The sequence below is a fragment of the Haemaphysalis longicornis genome, unplaced genomic scaffold, assembly GCF_048455015.1.
Source record: "Haemaphysalis longicornis isolate Haplotype H1 unplaced genomic scaffold, Haemaphysalis longicornis Haplotype H1 scaffold_30, whole genome shotgun sequence".
Lineage (NCBI taxonomy): Eukaryota > Metazoa > Arthropoda > Arachnida > Ixodida > Ixodidae > Haemaphysalis > Haemaphysalis longicornis.
Genome location: NW_027526336.1, coordinates 1637073 through 1646199, shown reverse-complemented (window position 1 = coordinate 1646199; position 9127 = coordinate 1637073). Strand labels below are relative to the sequence as shown.

Genomic DNA, 9127 nt, shown 5'->3' with positions numbered 1-9127 from the left:
CGACGGACTAAAAAGCGAACTGCAAAATCAAGCAGCGATTAGGCATAGTGTTCACGCCGATCCTGCCCAGCCCACTGAAGGAGATGCCGGGATGAAGTCCTTTGAAACGGGTCGAGAGCGACGCCACTGGGCAGGGGTTGGTCGTCTTCCAGGGGTCTTTGCAGAAATCCGGGCAAGGCAAGCGAGGCAGCCAGCCCAGGATAGGGCTAGCTACCATCACCAGTCTGCCAGGCACGTCGCCGATAAATTAGTCCAGAGGGCCCGCGATGTTCGCATGAGCAGGTCAGGGTGATGGGTCAAGCACGATCCTCGGCTCAGCAGAACACGGCAGCAGGGCAACGGACTAAAAAGCGAATTGCAAAATCAAGCAGCGATTAGGCATAGTGTTCACGCCGATCCTGCCCAGCCCGCTGAAGGAGATGCCGGGATGAAGTCCTTTTAAACGGGTCGCAAGCGACGCCAGTGGGCAGGGGTTGGTCGTCTTCCAGGGGTCTTTGCAGAAATCCGGGGAAGGCAAGCGAGGCAGCCAAACCAAGATAGGGCTAGCTAGCATCACCAGTCTGCCGGGCACGTCGCCGATAAAATAGTCCAGAGGGCCCGCGATCTTCGCATGAGCAGGCCAGGGTGATGGGTCAAGCACGATCCTCGGCTCAGCAGAACACGGCAGCAGGGCGACGGACTAAAAAGCGAACTTCAAAATCAAGCAGCGACTAGGCAAAGTGCTCACGCCGATCCTGCATAGCCCACTGAAGCAGATGCCGGGATGAAGTCCTTTGAAACGGGTCGAGAGCGACGCCACTGCCCAGGGGTTGGTCGTCTTCCAGGGGTTTTGCAGAAATCCGGGCAAGGCAAGCGAGGCAGCCAGCCCAAGATAGGGCTAGCTACGATCACCAGTCTGCCGGGCACGTCGTAGATAAAATAGTCCAGAGGGCCCGCGATGTTCCCATGAGCAGGCCAGGGTGATGGGTCAAGCACGATCCTCGGCTCAGCAGAACACGGCAGGAGGGCGACGGACTAAAAAGCGAACTGCAAAAGCAAGCAGCGATTAGGCGTCGTGCTCACGCCGATCCTGGCTAGCCCACTGAAGGAGATGCCGGGATGAAGTCCTTTGAAACGGGTCGAGAGCGACGCCACTGGCCAGGGGATGTTCGTCTTACAGGGGTCTTTGCAGAAATCCGGGCAAGGCAAGCGAGGCAGCCAGCCCAAGATAGGGCTAGCTAGCATCACCAGTCTGCCGGGCACGTCGCCGATAAAATAGTCCAGAGGGCCCGCGATGTTCGCATGAGCAGGTCAGGGTGATGGGTCAAGCACGATCCTCGGCTCAGCAGAAAACAGCAGCAGGGCGACGGACTAAAAAGCGAATTGCAAAATCAAGCAGCGACTAGGCATAGTGTTCACGCCGATCCTGCCCAGCCCACTGAAGGAGATGCCGGGATGAAGTCCTTTGAAACGGGTCGAGAGCGACGCCACTGGCCAGGGGTTGTTCGTCTTCCAAGGGTCTTAGCAGAAATCCGGGCAAGGCAAGCGAGGCAGCAAGCCCAAGATAGGGCTAGCTACCATCACCAGTCTGCCGGGCACGTCGTCGATAAAATAGTCCAGAGGGCCCGCGATGTTCGCATGAGCAGGCCAGGGTGATGGGTCAAGCACGATCCTCGGCTCAGCAGAACACGGCAGCAGGGCGACGGACTAAAAAGCGAACTGCAAAAGCAAGCAGCGATTAGGCATCGTGCTCACGCCGATCCTGCCCAGCCCACTGAAGGAGATGCCGGGATGAAGTCCTTTGAAACGGGTCGAGAGCGACGCCACTGGCCAGGGGTTGGTCGTCTTCCAGGGGTCTTTGCAGAAATCCGGGCAAGGCAAGCGAGGCAGTCAGCCCAAGATAGGGCTAGCTAGCATCACCAGTCTGCCGGGCACGTCGTCGATAAAATAGTCCAGAGAGCCCGCGAAGTTCGCATGAGCAGGCCAGGGTGATGGGTCAAGCACGATCCTTGGCTCAGCAGAACACGGCATCAGGGCGACGGACTAAAAAGCGAACAGCAAAAGCAAGCAGCGACTATGCATAGTGCTCACGCCGATCCTGCCTACCCCACTGAAGGAGATGCCGGGATGAAGTCCTTTGAAACGGGTCCAGAGCGACGCCACTGGCCAGGGGTTGGTCGTCTTCCAGGGGTTTTTGCAGAAATCCGGGCAAGGCAAGCGAGGCAGCCAGCCCAAGATAGGGCTAGCTAGCATCACCAGTCTGCCGGGCACGTCGTCCAATAAATAGTCCGGAGGGCCCGCGATGTTCGCATGAGCAGGCCAGGGTGATGGGTCAAGCGCGATTCTCGGCTCAGCAGAACACGGCAGCAGGGCGAAGGACTAAAAAGCGAACTGCAAAATCAAGCAGCGACTAGGCATAGTGCTCACGCCGATCCTGCCTAGCCCACTGAAGGAGATGCCGGGATGAAGTCCTTTGAAACGGGTCGAGAGCGACGCCACTGGCCAGGGGTTGGTCGTCTTCCAGGGGTCTTTGCAGAACACCGGGCAAGGCAAGCGAGGCAGCCAGCCCAAGATAGGGCTAGCTAGCAACACCAGTCTGCCGGGCACGTCGCCGATAAAATAGTCCAGAGGGCCCGCGATGTTCGCATGAGCAGGGCAGGGTGATGGGTCAAGCACGATCCTCGGCTCAGCAGAACACGGCAGCAGGGCGACGGACCAAATAGCGAACTGCAAAAGCAAGCAGCGATTAGGCGTCGTGCTCACGCCGCTCCTGCCTAGCCCACTGAAGGAGATGCTGGGATGAAGTCCTTTGAAACGGGTCGAGAGCGACGCCACTGGCCAGGGGTTGGTCGTCTTCCAGGGGTCTTTGCAGAAATCCGGGCAAGGCAAGCCAGGCAGCCAGCCCAAGATAGGGCTAGCTAGCATCACCAGTCTGCCGGTCACGTCGCCGATAAAATAGTCCAGAGGGCCCGCGATGTTCGCATGAGCAGGTCAGGGTGATGGGTCAAGCACGATCCTCGGCTCAGCAGAACACGGCAGCAGGGCGACGGACTAAAAAGCGAACTGCAAAATCAAGCAGCGATTAGGCAAAGTGTTCACGCCGATCCTGCCCAGCCCACTGAAGGAGATGCCGGGATGAAGTCCTTTGAAACGGGTCGAGAGCGACGCCACTGGGCAGGGGTTGGTCGTCTTCCAAGGGTCTTTTGCAGAAATCCGGGCAAGGCAAGCGAGGCAGCCAGCCCAGGATAGGGCTAGCTACCATCACCAGTCTGCCGGGCACGTCGCCGATAAATTAGTCCAGAGGGCCCGCGATGTTCGCATGAGCAGGTCAGGGTGATGGGTAAAGCACGATCCTCGGCTCAGCAGAACACGGCAGCAGGGCGACGGACTAAAAAGCGAATTGCAAAATCAAGCAGCGATTAGGCATAGTGTTCACGCCGATCCTGGCCAGCCCACTGAAGGAGATGCCGGGATGAAGTCCTTTGAAACTGGTCGAGAGCGACGCCAGTGGGCACGGGTTGGTCGTCTTCCAGGGGTCTCTGCAGAAATCCGGGCAAGGCAAGCGAGGCAGCCAGCCCAGGATAGGGCTAGCTACCATCACCAGTCTGCCGGGCACGTCGCCGATAAAATAGTCCAGAGGGCCCGCGATGTTCGCATGAGCAGGTCAGGGTGATGGGTCAAGCACGATCCTCGGCTCAGCAGAACACGGCAGCAGGGCAACGGACTAAAAAGCGAATTGCAAAATCAAGCAGCGATTAGGCATAGTGTTCACGCCGATCCTGCCCAACCCGCTGAAGGAGATGCCGGGATGAAGTCCTTTTAAACGGGTCGCAAGCGACGCCAGTGGGCAGGGGTTGGTCGTCTTCCAGGGGTCTTTGCAGAAATCCGGGGAAGGCAAGTGAGGCAGCCAAACCAAGATAGGGCTAGCTAGCATCACCAGTCTGCCGGGCACGTCGCCGATAAAATAGTCCAGAGGGCCCGCGATGTTCGCATGAGCAGGCCAGGGTGATGGGTCAAGCACGATCCTCGGCTCAGCAGAACACGGCAGCAGGGCGACGGACTAAAAAGCGAACTTCAAAATCAAGCAGCGACTAGGCAAAGTGCTCACGCCGATCCTGCATAGCCCACTGAAGGAGATGCCGGGATGAAGTCCTTTGAAATGGGTCGAGAGCGACGCCACTGCCCAGGGGTTGGTCGTCTTCCAGGGGTTTTGCAGAAATCCGGGCAAGGCAAGCGAGGCAGCCAGCCCAAGATAGGGCTAGCTACGATCACCAGTCTGCCGGGCACGTCGTAGATAAAATAGTCCAGAGGGCCCGCGATGTTCCCATGAGCAGGCCAGGGTGATGGGTCAAGCACGATCCTCGGCTCAGCAGAACACGGCAGCAGGGCGACGGACTAAAAAGCGAACTGCAAAAGCAAGCAGCGATTAGGCGTCGTGCTCACGCCGATCCTGGCTAGCCCACTGAAGGAGATGCCGGGATGAAGTCCTTTGAAACGGGTCGAGAGCGACGCCACTGGCCAGGGGTTGTTCGTCTTCCAGGGGTCTTTGCAGAAATCCGGGCAAGGCAAGCGAGGCAGCCAGCCCAAGATAGGGCTAGCTAGCATCACCAGTCTGCCGGGCACGTCGTCCATTAAATAGTCCGGAGGGCCCGCGATGTTCGCATGAGCAGGCCAGGGTGATGGGTCAAGCGCGATTCTCGGCTCAGCAGAACACGGCAGCAGGGCGACGGACTAAAAAGCGAATTGCAAAATCAAGCAGCGACTAGGCATAGTGCTCACGCCGATCCTGCCTAGCCCACTGAAGGAGATGCCGGGATGAAGTCCTTTGAAACGGGTCGAGAGCGACGCCACTGGCCAGGGGTTGGTCGTCTTCCAGGGGTCTTTGCAGAAATCCGGGCAAGGCAAGCGAGGCAGCCAGCCCAAGATAGGGCTAGCTACCATCACCAGTCTGCCGGGCACGTCGCCGATAAAATAGTCCAGAGGGCCCGCGATGTTCGCATGAGCAGGCCAGGGTGATGGGTCAAGCACGATCCTCGGCTCAGCAGAACACGGCAGCAGGGCGACGGACTAAAAAGCGAACTGCAAAAGCAAGCAGCGATTAGGCGTCGTGCTCACGCCGATCCTGCCCAGCCCACTGAAGGAGATGCCGGGATGAAGTCCTTTGAAACGGGTAGAGAGCGACGCCACTGGCCAGGGGTTGGTCGTCTTCCAGGGGTCTTTGCAGAAATCCGGGCAAGGCAAGCGAGGCAGTCAGCCCAAGATAGGGCTAGCTAGCATCACCAGTCTGCCGGGCACGTCGTCGATAAAATAGTCCAGAGAGCCCGCGAAGTTCGCATGAGCAGGCCAGGGTGATGGGTCAAGCACGATCCTTGGCTCAGCAGAACACGGCATCAGGGCGACGGACTAAAAAGCGAACAGCAAAAGCAAGCAGCGACTATGCATAGTGCTCACGCCGATCCTGCCTAGCCCACTGAAGGAGATGCCGGGATGAAGTCCTTTGAAACGGGTCCAGAGCGACGCCACTGGCCAGGGGTTGGTCGTCTTCCAGGGGTTTTTGCAGAAATCCGGGCAAGGCAAGCGAGGCAGCCAGCCCAAGATAGGGCTAGCTAGCATCACCAGTCTGCCGGGCACGTCGTCCATTAAATAGTCCGGAGGGCCCGCGATGTTCGCATGAGCAGGCCAGGGTGATGGGTCAAGCGCGATTCTCGGCTCAGCAGAACACGGCAGCAGGGCGACGGACTAAAAAGCGAACTGCAAAATCAAGCAGCGACTAGGCATAGTGCTCACGCCGATCCTGCCTAGCCCACTGAAGGAGATGCCGGGATGAAGTCCTTTGAAACGGGTCGAGAGCGACGCCACTGGCCAGGGGTTGGTCGTCTTCCAGGGGTCTCTGCAGAACACCGGGCAAGGCAAGCGAGGCAGCCAGCCCAAGATAGGGCTAGCTAGCAACACCAGTCTGCCGGGCACGTCGCCGATAAAATAGTCCAGAGGGCCCGCGATGTTCGCATGAGCAGGCCAGGGTGATGGGTCAAGCACGATCCTCGGCTCAGCAGAACACGGCAGCAGGGCGACGGACCAAAAAGCGAACTGCAAAAGCAAGCAGCGATTAGGCGTCGTGCTCACGCCGCTCCTGCCTAGCCCACTGAAGGAGATGCTGGGATGAAGTCCTTTGAAACGGGTCGAGAGCGACGCCACTGGCCAGGGGTTGGTCGTCTTCCAGGGGTCTTTGCAGAAATCCGGGCAAGGCAAGCGAGGCAGCCAGCCCAAGATAGGGCTAGCTAGCATCACCAGTCTGCCGGTCACGTCGCCGATAAAATAGTCCAGAGGGCCCGCGATGTTCGCATGAGCAGGTCAGGGTGATGGGTCAAGCACGATCCTCGGCTCAGCAGAACACGGCAGCAGGGCGACGGACTAAAAAGCGAACTGCAAAATCAAGCAGCGATTAGGCAAAGTGTTCACGCCGATCCTGCCCAGCCCACTGAAGGAGATGCCGGGATGAAGTCCTTTGAAACGGGTCGAGAGCGACGCCACTGGGCAGGGGTTGGTCGTCTTCCAAGGGTCTTTGCAGAAATCCGGGCAAGGCAAGCGAGGCAGCCAGCCCAGGATTGGGCTAGCTACCATCACCAGTCTGCCGGGCACGTCGCCGATAAATTAGTCCAGAGGGCCCGCGATGTTCGCATGAGCAGGTCAGGGTGATGGGTCAAGCACGATCCTCGGCTCAGCAGAACACGGCAGCAGGGCGACGGACTAAAAAGCGAATTGCAAAATCCAGCATCGATTAGGCATAGTGTTCACGCCGATCCTGGCCAGCCCACTGAAGAAGATGCCGGGATGAAGTCCTTTGAAACTGGTCGAGAGCGACGCCAGTGGGCACGGGTTGGTCGTCTTCCAGGGGTCTGCAGAAATCCGGGCAAGGCAAGCGAGGCAGCCAGCCCAGGATAGGGCTAGCTACCATCACCAGTCTGCCGGGCACGTCGCCGATAAAATAGTCCAGAGGGCCCACGATGTTCGCATGAGCAGGTCAGGGTGATGGGTCAAGCACGATCCTCGGCTCAGCAGAACACGGCAGCAGGGCAACGGACTAAAAAGCGAATTGCAAAATCAAGCAGCGATTAGGCATAGTGTTCACGCCGATACTGCCCAGCCCGCTGAAGGAGATGCCGGGATGAAGTCCTTTGAAACGGGTCGAGAGCGACGCCACTGGCCAGGGGTTGGTCGTCTTCCAGGGGTTTTGCAGAAATCCGGGCAAGGCAAGCGAGGCAGCCAGCCCAAGATAGGGCTAGCTAGCATCACCAGTCTGCCGGGCACATCGTCGATAAAATAGTCCGGAGCGCCCGCGATGTTCGCATGAGCAGGCCAGGGTGATGGGTCAAGCACGATCCTCGGCTCAGCAGAACACGGAATCAGGGCGACGGACTAAAAAGAGCACTGCAAAAGGAAGCAGGGACTAGGCATAGTGCTCACGCCGATCCTGCCTAGCCCACTGAAGGAGATGCCGGGATGAAGTCCTTTGAAACGGGTCGAGAGCGACGCCACTGGCCAGGGGTTGGTCGTCTTCCAGGGGTTTTTGCAGAAATCCCGGCAAGGCAAGCGAGGCAGCCAGCCCAAGATAGGGCTAGCTAGCATCACCAGTCTGCCGGGCACGTCGTCGATAAAATAGTCCGGAGGGCCCGCGATGTTCGCATGAGCAGGCCAGGGTGATGGGTCAAGCACGATCCTCGGCTCAGCAGAACACGGCATCAGGGCGACGGACTAAAAAGCGAACTGCAAAAGCAAGCAGCGATTAGGCATAGTGCTCACGCCGATCCTGCCTAGCCCGCCGAAGGGGATGCCGGGATGAAGTCCTTTGAAACGGGTCGAGAGCGACGCCACTGGCCAGGGGTTGGTCGTCTTCCAGGGGTTTTGCAGAAATCCGGGCAAGGCAAGCGAGGCAGCCAGCCCAAGATAGGGCTAGCTAGCATAGCCAGTCTGCCGGGCACATCGTCGATAAAATAGTCCGGAGCGCCCGCGATGTTCGCATGAGCAGGCCAGGGTGATGGGTCAAGCACGATCCTCGGCTCAGCAGAACACGGCATCAGGGCGACGGACTAAAAAGCGAACTTCAAAATCAAGCGGCGACTAGGCATAGTGTTCACACCGATCCTGCCCAGCCCACTGAAGGAGATGCCGGGATGAAGTCCTTTGAAACGGGTCGAGAGCGACGCCACTGGCCAGGGGTTGGTCGTCTTCCAGGGGTCTTTGCAGAAATCCGGGCAAGGCAAGCGAGGCAGTCAGCCCAAGATAGGGCTAGCTAGCATCACCAGTCTGCCGGGCACGTCGTCGATAAAATAGATCAGAGAGCCCGCGAAGTTCGCATGAGCAGGCCAGGGTGATGGGTCAAGCACGATCCTTGGCTCAGCAGAACACGGCATCAGGGCGACGGACTAAAAAGCGAACAGCAAAAGCAAGCAGCGACTATGCATAGTGCTCACGCCGATCCTGCCTAGCCCACTGAAGGAGATGCCGGGATGAAGTCCTTTGAAACGGGTCCAGAGCGACGCCACTGGCCAGGGGTTGGTCGTCTTCCAGGGGTTTTTGCAGAAATCCGGGCAAGGCAAGCGAGGCAGCCAGCCCAAGATAGGGCTAGCTAGCATCACCAGTCTGCCGGGCACGTCGTCCATTAAATAGTCCGGAGGGCCCGCGATGTTCGCATGAGCAGGCCAGGGTGATGGGTCAAGCGCGATTCTCGGCTCAGCAGAACACGGCAGCAGGGCGACGGACTAAAAAGCGAACTGCAAAATCAAGCAGCGACTAGGCATAGTGCTCACGCCGATCCTGCCTAGCCCACTGAAGGAGATGCCGGGATGAAGTCCTTTGAAACGGGTCGAGAGCGACGCCACTGGCCAGGGGTTGGTCGTCTTCCAGGGGTCTTTGCAGAACACCGGGCAAGGCAAGCGAGGCAGCCAGCCCAAGATAGGGCTAGCTAGCAACACCAGTCTGCCGGGCACGTCGCCGATAAAATAGTCCAGAGGGCCCGCGATGTTCGCATGACCAGGCCAGGGTGATGGGTCAAGCACGATCCTCGGCTCAGCAGAACACGGCAGCAGGGCAACGGACTAAAAAGCGAATTGCAAAATCCAGCAGCGATTAGGCATAGTGTTCACGCCGA

At 58.8% G+C, this 9127-nt stretch overlaps 1 pseudogene; it reads right to left on the bottom strand.

Annotated features, from left to right (window-relative positions):
• Positions 1-1686: 1686 nt before the first annotated feature.
• On the bottom strand, positions 1687-6264 carry LOC144177745 (uncharacterized; annotated as a pseudogene).
• Between the last annotated feature and the right edge of the window lie 2863 nt (positions 6265-9127).